This window comes from Puma concolor, chromosome C1, assembly GCF_028749965.1.
Source record: "Puma concolor isolate L17-30 chromosome C1, mPumCon1.1.hap2, whole genome shotgun sequence".
NCBI lineage: Eukaryota > Metazoa > Chordata > Mammalia > Carnivora > Felidae > Puma > Puma concolor.
The window spans coordinates 114,704,430-114,720,771 of record NC_141674.1 but is presented as its reverse complement, the minus strand read 5'-3'; the positions used below and the strand labels follow the sequence as shown (position 1 = coordinate 114,720,771).

At 41.8% G+C, this 16,342-nt stretch overlaps 1 protein-coding gene across 3 annotated transcripts in view; it reads left to right on the top strand.

Moving 5' to 3' along the window:
• Positions 1-16,342, top strand: part of CNTNAP5 (contactin associated protein family member 5) — an 811,538-nt gene that overhangs the window by 538,758 nt on the left and 256,438 nt on the right. The gene's annotated exons all lie outside the window — the stretch shown is intronic.

Below are 16,342 nucleotides of genomic sequence, written 5' to 3'. Positions count from 1 at the left end.
TGATGTAATAGTTTCTTAAAAACTCAGCAGTGCAAGTACCCTCACCATCGTGAGGGTCACTCATTGGCGCATACGCGTTGTGTGTGTTTGTTCCGAGCACTGGCCTTTGGAAATGACAACAGAATCATGTAATAAAGCAGAAAAGCAGGGGCTATTAAAGCTCATTGCTTCTTCAGGCCTCAGGCGTCCCTGCAACAAGGCAAGCACATTCCCTGAGCTCCTCTGTAGCCACAGACTGGCCTTGGCACGGAGGATATGCGGAGAAATTAGATACAGCCACTCTCATTTATGAGGCAGGAATATCGGGAGAAATGTCGGGCATATCACAGGTAGAAATGCAAGCAAACCATTGCAAAAATGGTGATTATGGGCACTTTGCAATTTGTTCATCTGGATGCAAACGACCAAAGTTTTTCTGCAGAAGATGCTATTTACACGGATTTAGAAGCATTTCCTTGCATCTCCTTAACACTTAGTGCGTCTCTCCAACCTGCACGTATGCTGCTTCCCAACTAGCCCATAATAGAATTAGAAACCGTGGGACTGTTTTCTTTTCATTGTTATGGTAACCTATAGGGCTAACCTGGAGCTAGTTTTCTCCCTGGATCTTGGTTATTTTCCAAATGTAATTAACAAATGGATCTCCAGCAGTTCCTGCTAAGAATACAGACTTTCTAGCTGAGGACATTCGAAATTAGTAAACGCCCTTTTACTGAGCCCCGTAAGTGATTCCGATGCAAGTTGTCCCTGGTCTACACTTTACCAAAAAATGGAGGAAGTGATTTAGCTGAAGAGTGAGGACGAGGAGAGTGGTTCCTGCTGCTGAGAGATCAGGTGTGGTCACTCAGCTTCGACCAACTTCGGGAGCTGAACTGAGAGCTTACCAATACCACCTCTTTCCCTCCTCACCATAAAAATCCGAGGTAGATATTTTTATCTCTGTCTTAATAGAAGGAAAGAGAAGATGAGAACTTCGTGACTTTCTCGAGGTCATAAATACTGGAGCTAATAGTCAAGACTCAGGAAGCAAACAAAACCTTCTGGTGCAGTAATAATTTATATCACTAAAACATTAATTGGATACTTGTATTGCTTATGTTTTGCTTTACACAGTGATGCAATTTTTGTTATAAAGTAAATCAATATTAATTATAGAAAATTTAAGGAGAAAAGCAACGTATCAAGAAAATGGTGAAGTGACCCCTCAGCCACAACCCAGAGACTGCTGTTGGTACTCTATTGTTAGGATTTCCTTGGGATTTTTTTTTTCTGTGAATGTGTATGTGTATTTCTTCTGTGAATGTACCTGTTTTTTAAATATATATTTTAAAATCAAGCATCAACTTTCCTTTTTGTCATTAAATATTTTGAATTTATTTTTTGTTTTTTAACATTTATTCATTTTTGAGAGTGAGAGAGACAGAGCATGATCGGGGGAGGGGCAAAGGGAGGGAGACACGGAATCCGAAGCAGGCTCCAGGCTCTGAGCTGTCAGCACAGGACCCAACAAGGGGCTTGAACCCACGAAGTGTGAGATCATGACCTGAGCTGAAGTCGGACGCTTAAGTGACTGAGCCACCCAGGCGCCCCTGAAAAAATTTTTTTTACATTTATTTATTTTTGAGAGACAGAGAGACAGAGCACGAATGGGGGAGGGGCAGAGGGCAAGGGAGACAAAGATTCCTATGCAGGCTCTAGGCTCTTAGCTGCCAGCACAGAGTCTGACTCGGGGCTTGAACCCACAAACCATGAGATCATGCATGACCTGAGCCGAAGTCAGACGCTTAACCGACTGAGCCACCCAGGCGCCCCATGCCATTAAAATATTTTGAAAATAAAATATATACATTAAGTGTAGCCTTAAATTTTTAAACTCTTCAAACTAATGCGAGTTCAGGGACACAAAGGGTGTCATTGATTCATAGGTCTCATTTACATGGAGCTCCCTGCCTCTCATTGGAAACATTTCTCTCAGGGCTTCTGTAGGATGTTTTGTCCAAGAATGGCTAAAGATGAATTTTCACTTGTATTTAAAGGTTGCTATTTTGCTGATGTGATACTGAAGGAATCAGGACCTCAGAGTTGTGTTCAGGAATGGATAGGCTTGATTATCCCTGATCAGGCAATTCTTTTACATACGGTTTTTGGTTATGTGCAGTTGCAAAACATAGAGGTTTTGCTTTTGTTTTTGTTTTTGTTTTCTAAAAGAACTATAGAAATAAAAGCAAACCTCGGCACAAGCTGAATTCTGTAATTCTCATATTTGACATTTCTAAAAACATAAATATAATGATCACATACATTTTTTTTTTTATTTATACATGTTAAATGTTCTTAACTATGAGTGATTTGTAACACCTGTAAAAATGTGACAAAGGGGTCCAGGAAAAGGAGGGTCCAGGAGAAGGGAGAGAGGAAATGGACAGCGAGAACCAAGAGAACTGAACAGGGGTGGGGTAGGGTGGAGGGGAGACTCATTCTGCTTAGGATCCGGTTTCTGAAAACAAAAAGTTGCTGTTCTCTGCACTTTTCAGCAGCATTACTGGGGTAACCCAGAGAGTGTAAATGACACCGGAAGGCAGGGAACCTTGTGCTAGTCAGCTGAGTGTCCCTGGCCTACTTGTCCATAAATAAGGTCTGGGATCCTAAAGTAAGGATCTGGGGCCAGGTGGTCTCACAGGCCTTCCTCATTTAGAATTCCATGAGAGATCATTTGAGGTTCAACCGAAAAGGGGACGTTTCTCCTAAGAAGTCTATGGATACTTGCAAACAAATGTCATGAAAGTGAAGAGGGACAGATTTTAGTCTTGGAAAACAGGAAATTCGAATCCAAAATACATCTCTCTTTACAATGTACCCTGGGCAGGGGAGGGCATGAGCTCCCTTTCCTAATGGCAAGGTGGTGCCTCACCCCTCCCGGGAGATTAAGTCTGTGCATGTCACCTAGGAGAGGGTGATCTTGGGGAGATGACCTCCCAGATGCTCACAGAGTAACCGCCCCGTTCACTGGATGGCAGCATAATCTCTGCACAGGGACAGTATGCCAATGTATGGGAGTAACCTAAGGGGGCGATTAGATTTATGTATAAAGTGGACTGTATCTGAACCTCTACACATTTTGATCCTGTGCCTGCCATACCTCATACTGTGTTCCAAGCCAGTTCACCACGGAGCTAGTGGGTAGGAGAGAAGGAAGGGCCACTGTTTGGATGGAGTATTGAGTCAAATCATGGATGAGGAAGATAAAGAGGAAGCTTCTGCAGGAATGCACATGTGGGCTACTTCTAACATCTCTATATATGATTTACCATTCAGTTCAGCTTAGTGTGTATTTGCACATTTCAGGCACTGTGCAGATTGCCAAGGATACAAAATAGTGTCTGCATCAGCTTCTCTTGGCTGCTATAACATTGAGTGGCTTAAAAATACCAAGAAGTGTATGCATCACAGTTCTGGAGGCTAGAAGTCCAAAATCAAGGTGCTATAGGGCCACACTACTTCTGAAACCTGTAGGGGAGAATCCTCCCTTGGTTCTTCTGGCTTCTGCTGGCTCACCCAACCTTTGAGCATTCCTAGGCCATAGCAGCAGCCTTCAGTGACTGCCTCCCAGCGATTGTCACCCTGCTTCTGTGTGACATAGTCACAGGTAACTTTCTCCTCTCATGTATCCTCTTATAAATAGGACACCAGTAATATTGGATTAGGACCCCTCCTAATGGAGTATGACCTCATCTTAAGTTGATTACATTTGCAAAGAACCTATTTCCAACTGAGGTCATGCTCGCAGGTGCCGAGGGTTAGAATTTCAGGAGGACAGAATTCTACCCCTAATGGTATCATTTCAGTCTTCTTCACAGGTTAGTCATGGAGCAGACACAGTGGAAATTATAATATAAGGATAATGACAGGAAGTGTATCGTGTTCTTCCAGCCTCTTGTGGAGTGGAAGGGTTTTTGGGCAGGCAGGCAATGCATGTTTCTGATACCTGGAGGGGGAGCACTAACGGGCCGGAAGCAGAGACGAAAGAGGGCATTTCCAGGAAGAGCAAATGAATGTCAGGAACAAAGTTCAAGGGTCTCGAGCCTGCATATTTGTGGGGGCCACAAAACTCACCAAGATGAGTCACAAGTTTAGAACACTGAAAAACTAATCAAATTGCATGAATAGGAAAGGATCAGTTTTACTTGAGCAGGGATAAGCAAAAGCTGTTGCAGGTCCGTAATCTGAACGAAAGTTTCCCAGCGAGGAAATCTACTGCGTCAATTCTGGGGAAAAGAAGGAATGTTTTATTATAGACAGTTACTGAGCATGTCAGACTAGTAAAATGTCTCTGAGTGAAAGATGAACTACTTTCTGAACACTAGCCACAGGATGCCATCCTCAGAGCATTCGTAGGTGTTAGCACTGTTCCTTTATATTGAGGACAGTGGATCTCTCAGAGGGCTTGCTCAGATTAGGGACTGTTTACAAAGGTGTGAGCCTACAAAAGGAAATTATGGGAAGGGGACCACAGAACAGAGCTAGTAACAGAGGGGCTGTTCCCACCCTCAGGCCCAGGGAGGTGAAGGGAGGGAGAGTTGCCGGAGTAGGAAGGAGAGCAGCATATGGGGAGGTTGAAAGAACTATGGCCTCTTGTGTGGGAGTAGCCAGCAAAGAGCTTGGGGAATGACCTCGATCTCCCCTTGGTCCTACCAGTCTGTTTCCCATGTCTCCACGGACAACCCAGCTAGAATTCAGAAGGCAAGAGCACTTGCTGATGTAATGTTTTTCAGCAGCCTTCCTGGGCACAGAGAAGGCAACAGAAGGAGAGAGGGTGTATTGGCAGGGCAAATGGAAAATACCCATGGTAGCCTGTTTAAGGAACTGTGTAAAGAAGGTTGGGGAAACAAATGATTAGAATTCATCAAGGATCAAGGATGGCAGTGAGGCAGAGGGCTGTCAGTGAAACCCACAAAGCATGCAAATATATGAAACATGGATTTGTTCAATAGATTCCAACCTGAAGCAGATAGGACCTCCCTTTGTGGGCTGATTGGGAGTGAGGTTAAGATGAATGAAAGAAGCACACACTGAACAAGAGACAGAGAGAAGTAATCGACTAAAAGTTGCTAAGTCACTCAGTTGGTGAATTACTGAAGGACACATAGAACACCAAGAGAAACCATGGCATACTAAAATGTAATGTTTGGTTAAAAAGGAGACCTGGGCCCCATACCACTACCTACCTGGTGTTAAAATTTTCCTGGCCTGAATGTGGGTAATTTTAGCCAATGATGTGAAGTTTGTGATCATGCTTGGCTTTGTCAGTCTAATTGGGCAAGTATGTAGGAGGGCATTTAACACAACAAGTAATCTAGGCAGACTCAGAACTAGTTTACTGGATGAAAATGCATGTAAGGTGGGCTTGCAGGGTGGGTTAGAAGCCATCAGGAAGTGAGAGAGTTCTGGGCACTGGGATCAGTACAAAGGAGAAGATAGGAATGGAGACAGAGAAGGGCACAGAAAGCAGTTGAAATCAGGGAACATCTGAGGAATCTGTGCAAGAACTTGGGGTTGGAAGATACGAGAAGGAGGCTCCTCAGATGTTTCCTTCTTCCCTCAGTGCAATGGTTAGTTTTATGTTTCAGCTTGGTTAGATCGTAGTGCCCAGATATTTGGTCAGTAATTATCATTAACATTTCTGTTAGGGTGTTTTTTCTTAGATGAGTTTAAGATTTTAATCAGTGATCTGTGAATAAGACAGATTACCCACCAAAATGCGGATGGACCTCATCTGATTAGTTCAAGGCCTAAGTAGAACAGAGACTGACTTCCAACAAACAAAAAGAAACTCTGCCAGCAGATGGCCGTCAGACTCCAACTGCAACTTTTTGCTGGGTCTCCAACCTTCTGGTTTACCCTGCAGACATTGAACTTACAAAGAAAGCCTCCATGATCTTGTGAGCCAATTCCTTAAAATTGATTAATTGGTTGATAGATGATAGACTTAGATATAGATATAAGTAGATATTAATACTCATATTCTATTGGCTCTGTTTCTCTGGACAACTGGACTTGAAGTACCTGTATTTTGGGTGCTCCCACTCTGTGCTCTCCTCTCATTTCTTTGTATTTCCATCCTGATGCCAACCATACTGCATCATAAACATCAGTGTTTACTTGTGTGTTCCTATGGATCTGTGAGCTCCTTGATGGAAAATTAGGGACAGAGTATGATGAATCCTGGTTCTACTTTGTGCATGCTCCAGTGAGCTCATTGTAAATGGAACTCTGAGAAATTGCAGCCAAATTAAAGATTAATTTTGACCTTTTCTCTTTTTGCTTTCCCACTTCCCCTAATTTATCTTAGATTAAGGTCCTGTCCTATTAAATCAATAGCAGTCTGGAACTGTGGATACTGACTCAATATCTGATTTAAGTGGGCTTGACTCATTTCTACTATGTGGAACATCTTCTACAAATCCAAGAGTACCTGTGCCCAACGGTTCCCCATTGCCTCCAAGACCTCCCATTGATAGCCTTCCCCAAATCCCTTCTTATCTTCAAATACGGGAATGACCAGTGGGAGTAGCACATGTGTTGGAGTCACATTGGAATTTAAATTCTAGTGCCAGCATATTCCAGCTGTGTGACCTTGGACAAGTCGGTTAGCATTTCTGGACCTTGGTTTCCTTATCAGTAAAATGGAGATGATAAAAAATGGCTGCCTTCAAAGGTTCATTTGAGGATTATAATATATATGAGAACTTCCTAGTTTGAAAAAGTAGATGGTCATGAAATAGGGTAACCAAATACCCTGGTATAATTATTAATCATGCCCTCATTCTTCCTCACTGCTGTCCTAGTATAGATGGTATCTGTATACTCCTACTAGCTGTAAAAGATAGGTGTGCACCCTTGCCAGTGATAAAGTCTGTGCTGCTTTCTGCAGGAGTCATGAGATTTCTGAGGCTCGAGAAACCTGGAGGTAGCATTTCTGAGGGGAAGCTTCTAGTATTTATAAAGCAGAACTAGAAAGGTGAGGCATTCCAACAAGATTTTCTTTAGAACTTGACATTTACACTCATTCTATGTAGCTTCCATTGTGCCATGTTTAATGTTAACAGGATACCTTGTCAACATGTTAAAAGATGTTTCCCAGGCACACACGGTTTTTCCTTTGTACAGTACAATTGTATACAGATATGCAAAATTGTTTGTTTAAAACCAGTAACAAAAACGCATTGATTTTCTCTCTTGATGAATACAATACCAATTTCATGTATCTAGACCTGCACGGCAATCATCAGCCATTGCAAGGAATTTACAAGGAATGTTTAGTCAAATCTCTAAAGCAAAACTTGTTTTTCATTCTCAAACAGCTCATAATCCATTTGCAAACCACCTTACAAGTCGCCATGTCTTATCACTCTCATTATTATGATGCTCTGTTTCTCCCTTCTTTGGCAGCAGGATCTGTTTTCATTAAAACTCATCAAAGCATGCATAATGGAGTAGGCAGAGAAGCTGCAATTGAGGTCTCTCTAATATTCCTGCACATAATTGTGCAGTGTGATTGCAGGTAATAGATATTCATCCAGACTGTTGACAAAAAGAAAGAAATGCATCCATTCAGTTAGGTCTAACAGTTCGCGGCCTCGCTTTGAAGTTAGAGCAATGCCAGAGAGTTTACTGTTTGTGTATGGACTGTACAAAGGTCTGTAAGTATATAGGAAATTAGGAAATAAGAGTTACCTATGACATTGTATAGAACCAACTTGTGGCACATTTATCTCTCCCTGATTTGCTTAGTACATTGGTAATTTTCGGCACCTGGATTTTACACGAAAGAGAGGTGAAATTTAGTTGTTGATGACTTGCCCATCTATAATAAAGTTCTGTCCTCATGCCTCCTATTGGCATTCCCCTTCAGGCTTCTACCCCAAACACTCCACTTCTTACACACACATACACACACAGGCACACACACACACACAACAAAAAAAGGAAGTATTAACTTCCCTGCCAAAGTCGTCTACAGGAACAATTGAGGCTCAGGTTCTCAAGCTTGTCTCTCATCATAAGTTAGATAGCCGTCATTACAGAAATATAGTTGCCAAAAAAATTGTCATTCGATTACAGACTTCATAGAGTTGTGCTGAATATCTGCTGGCTACTGGGCTAGTTCCAGATGCAATACTGGAAAGTAACTGGAATTGGTTTTGCTTTGCAAATATGTTAATGAGGCTAGCAAGTTACAGAAACAAGATCCCAAGTATAGCCAGCAGACTTAAAGCTGTTCCTGCTAGGTATGCTGTGTGTCTTACCAGAGGGTCCCAAGGCCTGGGACGTACACTCTTCTCTAGGACTTTGAATCACTATGCATTGCTTGTCTGCTCTGGGCCAGGCACTGAGGATATAGAAATGATTAAGATATGGTCCCCCAGAGGTGCCTGGCTGGCTCAGTAGGTTAAATGGCCAGCTCTTGATTTCAGCCCAGGTCATGGTCTCACGGTTTGTGAAATCAAGCCCTGTGTCAGACTCTGCTCTGACACAGTGGAGCCTGCTTGGGATTCTCTCTCTCCTCTCTCTGCCCTTCCCCTGTGCGCACGCTATGTCTCTCTCTCTCTCTCTCTCTCTCTCAAAATATATAAATAAGCTTTTAAGAAGAATGATATGGTTTCTCAAGTCCACAAAGTTTATAATCTCATGTCCTTGTTGTACACACACACACACACACACAGGTGCCTGGGTGGCTCAGTCGGTAAAGTATCTGACTCTTGTTTTCGGCTCAGCTCATCATGTTACGTAGCCTGCTTGTGATTCTCTTTCTCCCTCTTTCTCTTTGCTTCTCTCTCTCTCTCTCTCTCTCTCAAAATAAATAAATAAAACCACCTTGTCCTCAGCCTTCCCCAGTCTGATTCATATTTCACACAACAGCTAGAGGGATCTTGTGAAAGCACAGGTCTGACTGTCGCTTCCCATCCCTATCCCCTTCTACCTGTGCAAATCCCAAGCTCCTTATTCATGACTGCCAATCTTGAAGGGCATGGCTATGAGGGTATGTGCATTCATATGCATTAATTGAAAGTCTTACAACAATTCCTGGTGCTTCTTACATACTTCAGATTATTATAATTAATATCTGTTATACTTATTGTCTTGGGACCATGCGCAAGGCCCTCATTCTTTGTATCTCTCTTCCCCTCTCTGTATATGAAGGGTGATTATAATAGCTTTCTGTGATTGGTATGTACTCCGTTAAATGAGTTAACATTTAGAGAATGTCGGAGAGTGACTGACACCGAGCAGGTGGTGGAGGAAACATAGGACTTTCTCCTCTTCTTTCCCCTTTCCTTGGAAATGTGTCCACTCAGGCTCACTCATGAGTGACATATATGCCGTGGCTCACTAGCAGTTTAATCAGTTGGAATAATAGTTGCATTGTTGCTTATATTTCAGAGGGACAGTTTACTTTTTATAAATTGTTTTCCGAAGGACTGTTTTCAGCTGATGAAACATGGCAGTTCCACGGCTTAGAGGAAGGAAACTTTTTGTAAGTGTCTCTGTCCCTGTTTGATATCTTATGCTGTCCACCAAGGTGTGGTGACTTCAGAGGGCTCCTAGGGCTTCCAGAAGGCTGGTCTCTTAGGCGAAGCCAGGGAGCAGATCTGCTTGTGTCCAAGGCGAGAGCTTTAAAGTGGTCTCTCTGGGCCAGTGGCAGACGGCATAATCTCCTGCTAAATTGGGCCATTAAATAAAACTACTAAGTCATAAAGCTGTAGCATTACCCTGAAATTAAAGCATTGTCACCTTTGAATTGCCAAGAATTTTAACAAGCACTTAGAGAAATTCCTTTCACACACCCATTTAGCATGGCCAGTTGACTCTGACCACGTGGATGAGAACAGAAGGCTCAGGACAAAAGATGGGGAGGGTGATTGCAATGTGACTTTCATTCATTTGTTTGCTTATTCGTTCATTCACACACCCTCCCTTACAAACTCACACACTGCTTTCTTTTATTTTATTTTATTTTATTTTATTTTATTTTATTTTATTTTATTTATTTTATTTTATTTTATTTTATTTTATTTTATTTTTTAGAGTGACAGAGAGAAAGAGAGCACAAGCAGGGGAGAGGGGCAGAAGGAGAGAGAGAAAATCCCAAGCAGGCTCTACACCATCAGTGCAGGGCTCCATCTCACAAACCCCATGAGATCACGACATGAGCTGAAATCAAGAGTTGAATGTTCAATCAACTGAGTCATCTGGGCACCCCGGAAATAGCATTTTTAACAAATACCTGAAGATACCAGACTTTGGGAAATATCTTTACAAGGTGATTAGCATAGTGCTTTACTCTTAACATGTCCCCTTCCGTATTCATCCCCCACTTCTAGGAGGGGCCTGGTCAGTGCCTAAAAGAGTAGTTCTTAAGATCTGAACACAGAGCGTATCCTGACACCTTCCTGGAGGACCTTTCACAACACATTTTTATTGCAGATACCTGGTGATTCTTTCCTTTTAGTGCTGTGAGGATCAGGGCACAGTCCGGTCAACCAGTGTTTACTGAGGCTGCCTGGTACTTAGTGCTGTACAATCCACTGTGAATCACTACCCTCAACGTCCAAGGATCTCATATTTAACTTCTAGCTCTTAAAGCACTTTTATCTAGGCCATTCTATTTAAGTCATGTGCTTATCTTGTAGATACTTGACAGCCATGGTATTCCGGGCACATTAACTTCTATGAGACTCAGTTTCCTCATCTGTATAATAGGGATGATCAGTTACCCTTACCTCAGTGTGCTGATGTGTACATTGCATAAAAGTAAATGAGCATTGTGCATATAGACTCAGTACAATCTGTGACAGTGTCTAAGAGCTTCTAAAATAGAAGTCATTATCAACAAGTACTGCCATCATAGCAGGATCTAGATGCCAAAGGAATTCAGAGAGAGGAGCAATCAAGAAAGGCTTCCCGGGAGACGTAGGGCTTGGGTTTGACTTTGAAAGATAGGTGTCCCTGGGCTGGACAGAGAGGGCAAAAGGAGGAAAATCAATCCTGTTGACAGCAGCAGGGTCCCGGATGTGGGGATGTAATGAGCAGTACCCAAGAGCCCTTGGCCTTTTTTGAGGGCTCCTGGCTCACCTGTGAATGCTGATGCACAGTCCTGCCACCATTGGGCAGGACACTTTCCTTGTCTGGAAGAGTGAAATAACAAGTGTCAGTCAAAGGTGCCTCCCCAAACGCTTGCTTTCTTTTGTTCACTTTTGCTCTGAGCCCAGGATTCCAGGGAGAGATCATGAATCAAAGTCAGTCTAGACATTCCAAACTGTAAAACAGCCAGGATGTGCTAGCAGCTTGTGATTCTACGCTCTGTGAAGTAGGGGAAGCAGAGGGTCCATTTGTCTGGGAGCCTTGTTCCTCCTTCTCAAGTCACGGGAGCACCAGTCAGCCTTGTGCTGTCAGTATGCAAGCATTTGGATATGTTACATGTATTTGCAGAAAGAAGCTGGCAAAAGACATTGGCTGGTTAGTGGCCTGGGGGACAGTTCCACATGGGTTTAACAGTGCCAGGTCTGAATGTTCTGTCCAGACCTCAGGTCTTGGGTCTTGTACCTGGTTCTGTTCTTCTGGAATACCATTCCCTCACCTCCTTCTTTAGACCAGGCTCTCCTCTCTTTCTCTTATAAAGCTTCTTGGCCTATAACAATTCTCATGACTCCACCTTCAATGCATGTAATAGACTAACATACACCAAATCTAGCGTGGTCGTAAAGAGCTTGGGCTTGGTTTGAATCCGACCACTGATACTTCTTAGTTTTCTCGATTTTGGTGATGTTAAGTTACTCAGCTTCTCTGTTCCTGAGTTTCCTCTCTGTAATGAATAATATAACCTATTTTTTAAGGTGGTTATGAAGTTTATATGAGATCATGATAACCCGTAAGAAAAAAAAAATGCCTGGCATTATATACCTAATACATGATAATTGTTACTTATTTTTACTACTCTATCATCAGCAACCTTGACTCTGGTTTCTGGGGATGCAGTAATGAAAATAATAACTAATTACTTTTACAAGCGCACAACACCTGATATACTGAAAGCACTCATGAAAATTAATTCAACATTATTAATAAATATGCACTTGAGAATGGATGCGCTACCATGTATGAACAGTTGAGTTTGATACTAATTTTTGCCACTTGATAATTATTTGGATAATTAGTCCTCAGCCATGTGTGTGTTGGTATAAGGGCACATGCACAAGAATTTGTCAGAGCACAGTGGAATAGCTTGGAACACTTACTACAGGCGTAGTGCTGCACAAAGCATTATCTTTTCCTCCCAAATGTATTTATTCTAAAATGTTCAAACTTACAGAAAAGTTGAAAGAACACTAAAATGAACACCCATACGCCTTTCACCCAACTTTTCCAAGTGTTAAAATTCTGCCATACTTGCTCATTTGTGTGACCTTCACTTTCTCTCTCTCTCTCTCTCTCTCTCTCTCTCTCTCCCTCTCCTCCCTCCCCACATCCCTTCCTCCTGGTATAAAATGCTTCTTGGGGCACCTGGGTGGCTCAGTTGGTTAAGCATCTGACTCTTGATTTCAGCTCAGGTTATGATCTCAAGGTTCATGGGATCGCGCTCCACATCAGGCTCTGTGCTGACAATGTGGAGCCTCCTTGGGATTCTTTCTCCCCATTTCTCTCTCTCCCTACCCTGCTCATGTTCTTTCTCTCAAAATAAATAAACTTTAAAAAATGCTTCTTCTTTTTTTTGTGAACTATTTGAAAGTAAGTTGTCAACATACTGATCTTTGAAACCTAAAGACTTCAGTTTATATCTTTAAGAACAAAGGTATTATCCTACATAACCACAATACTAAAATCGTACATAAGAACATAAACATTATTCCAACCAAAACTGTTCAATGTAGAGTCAGTCTTGTCCGTACAGGGTTATCTGGTTTTGTATTTCTCTTCAGGATTCAAGCAGTGTCCACATGTTTAAATTTGATGGTCATATCCTTTTAGTCCCTTTTAACTAGAAACTCCCTTCCCCCAACCCATCTCTTCTGTATGGCTTTCATTACATCAACTTTTTGTGAAGTGTACTAGCCAGTTGTTAAGAAAAATATTCCATATTTTTTTTAGATTTTTTTTCTGATAATTTCTTTATCGTTGGAATGCTTTGGCAAGAAAACCTCATGGGTGATGTCTGTCCTCTTTAGTGCATCTCATTATTAGGTACATGATGTTATTGGGGCAATTCAGCCCCAACACCGGCTAACACACTCCTGCCAGATCTCTGCACTGTGAAGGTGATTTATAGTCAGTGAGTTGTCTGTGGGGTTATATGCAGACGCTGTGTGAGTATCTCCTTCCTCAACGTATCCTCCCAATCCGGGAATGACCCTGACCCATATGTTATCACACTGGAATTTGTAAAATGTTGTTTTACTAATCCTATAATTCCTTCTGCATTTTCAGCTGTCATTCTGTACTCTTCTCTACAGAAGAGCTTTTTTTTTTTTTTTCAGAATAGCTTTTTATTCCTTGCCCTGCCTCCACCTCTCTTATGTCACTCTAGACTCATCTAGACTCATAAATTATTTCATTTTAAAATGTTGTTACCATTATCATGATGTTCTTTGTGTTCCAGTTTCCCCAAATGTAGCTAGTCCTACTCCGGCTAATTCTGCTCCTATGGCTTTGTTACCTGCCTCCATTAATCTTGGAGTACTTCCTTGTTTCTAGCACCAGATATTCCCTTGAACTTGCCCTACCTAGACCCAGACTCACTTTTTTCTCAAAAACAAAAACAAAAACAACAACAACAACAAAAAACATTGCTCCTTTTTTGTAGCAAATGGTATTTAAAAATTAGGATCTAGGTGTGAGGTTTTCTTATTACTTCTAGTCTATTTCAGTGGACCGAACTAGAAAATGTGCGTTGGTGTGTGTGTGTGTGTGTGTGTGTGTGTGCGCACTTGTGTTTAAATTATGATTTCTTATGGTTATAGCCAATGCAAATACAGCACCATTAGATTTTCCCTCATAGTTCTCTCTTCTATATGGATCTCTCTTGTCTCACAGTGAGAACCTGTCTCAACAATACCAATATATTTATTCATTTGTTCCACCTGACAATATACACAAAATAGATTCAGAGTCACATCAACCATTCGCTACCAATAACAAAATAAAGTGTAGCATTTCCTGAATTTTAATTTTTGTTCTCAGAATATATTTTACCAAGGGGGTATAGCTAGACAGAATACCTCATTGAAAAGTTACTTGAATTAATATTTCCTTATTTGTGATTATTTTGTCTGTTTAATATACAGGGAGGCTTTTTGTTTCTGCTTAATGTTCAATTTTAGGTTTTCCCTCTATTTATCCTTTTGATTTAATCCCATATTTTGATTATGCAAAATATTTGCATGTTACAAAAGCTAAATATACATATTTATATATACTTGTATTTATATATTTACATAATATATGAATATATTTTTATATTTATATTATATATAAGATGGTTGACCAAAGATGTCTTACTCTCTCTCCTATTGTATTCACCCTCTTCTTACCCATCTTATCCAGGTCACCATTTATATTGGTTTATCCTTCCTGTGTGTATTTCTATTTCTTCTTTATTCTTGCACAAAATGTAGCATAGTCTTTGCACCTCGGTGCTTTGATCTTGTCACTTTACAGTGCTTCCTGGGCCGTATCATAAATCAGTTTAGAAAGGTGTTGTGTGGTATTTATTATAACTGCATAGTATTTCACTGTGCAAATTAACTATGCTTTATTCATTCAGACACCTCATGATAGATATGTGATTTTTTTTTTCAATATGCTGCTCTCACAACAGATATTCTGGGCTGCAGAGCAGAATTTCAAGTATATGTCTAAACATACTTTCACATCCTGTATCACTTCCCTGCTAATTTCAAGAGCTGTCACTGAAGTCAGTAAAACCCTGGTTGTGTGGGATGTTTCATTCCGTGGTAAGTGAATGCCCACTGTGGGTCAGGTATTTGGCATACAACAACTTACATGACAGTCTTTTTGCCTCGTGGAACTTACCGTGTAGCAGGTGGGGGGGGGGAGGTTGAGTAAACAGATCGTTAACAATGGTTGCTGAGTAAGAAGAGAGCAGGTTGCTGGTGGAGTCAGAACAGGCTTCCCCCTGGAGAAGACACTGGCACTCTGGCAATATCATTTATACTGTGATGAGCTCTGGAGCAGAGATGTCAGCTGAAAGAAAGACAAATCATTCCATGTGCCTCTTTGAGTTACTTTTTGTCAATCACCTCTAGATCCAGAATCTAAAATCCGTGAGAGCAGAGTAAGTAGACAGTCTGAGATTTACAGAAGCCTTGTCTTCCTTTGTGACCTTGTGAAAGGAGATGTGAATGCTGCCCTTGGATATCCCTCCTCAGGACTAGGACCATGGGGAAGACTTTGCAGTCAATAGTCTCCCTTTTGGGCTCCTAACTTCAATCTTGGCTACAGTGGCGATTCTTTTATTTGTTTGTTTGTTTGTTTGTGAGAGGGTACATATGGGGGAGAGGGGCAGAGGGAGAGAGAGAATGTTAAGCAGGCTCCGTGCTCAGAGTGGAGCCCGACATGAGGCCTGATCCCATGGCCCTGGGTTCATGACCGGAGCTGAAATCAAAAGTGGGACGCTCAACAGACTGAGCCACCCAGAAACCCCAACATTAGACCTTCTTTAAAAAGGGATGGAAGCGGCACCTGGGTGGCTCAGTCTGTTAAGCGTCCGACTTCAGCCCGGGTCACGATCTCACGGTCCGTGAGTTCGAGCCCCGCGTCGGGCTCTGGGTTGATGGCTCGGAGCCTGGAGCCTGCTTCCGATTCTGTGTCTCCCTCTCTCTCTGCCCCTCCCCCGTTCATGCTCTGTCTCTCTCTGTCTCAAAAATAAATAAACATTAAAAAAAAAAAATTAAAAAAAAAAAAAGGGATGGAAACTACTACTCATGGTGTACTTGTGTCCCAGATACTGGGCTGTATTTTCTGTGTTTATCTCATTGAAAACACATCAAGTGTGAGGTAGAGATCACTTCTTGCTTGTGTTTTGAGAAATCAGAGGTCCAGAACGGTGGAAGAGAACGTCCAGCATCATTCAGCTAGTAAGTGACAGATGTAGGAACTGGATTTAGATCTATGTGAGTGCCAGTTTTTCCTCAGCATGCACCAAACAGTACCTGCTACCGATGTATTCCTAGAGATTTCTTAAGTAATACTAACAGCAACCAAAGGTGGCCCACCAGCCCCACCAGGTGATTTCCATGTGGATGGTCCTTTCTCCTGTCCCCTGCCC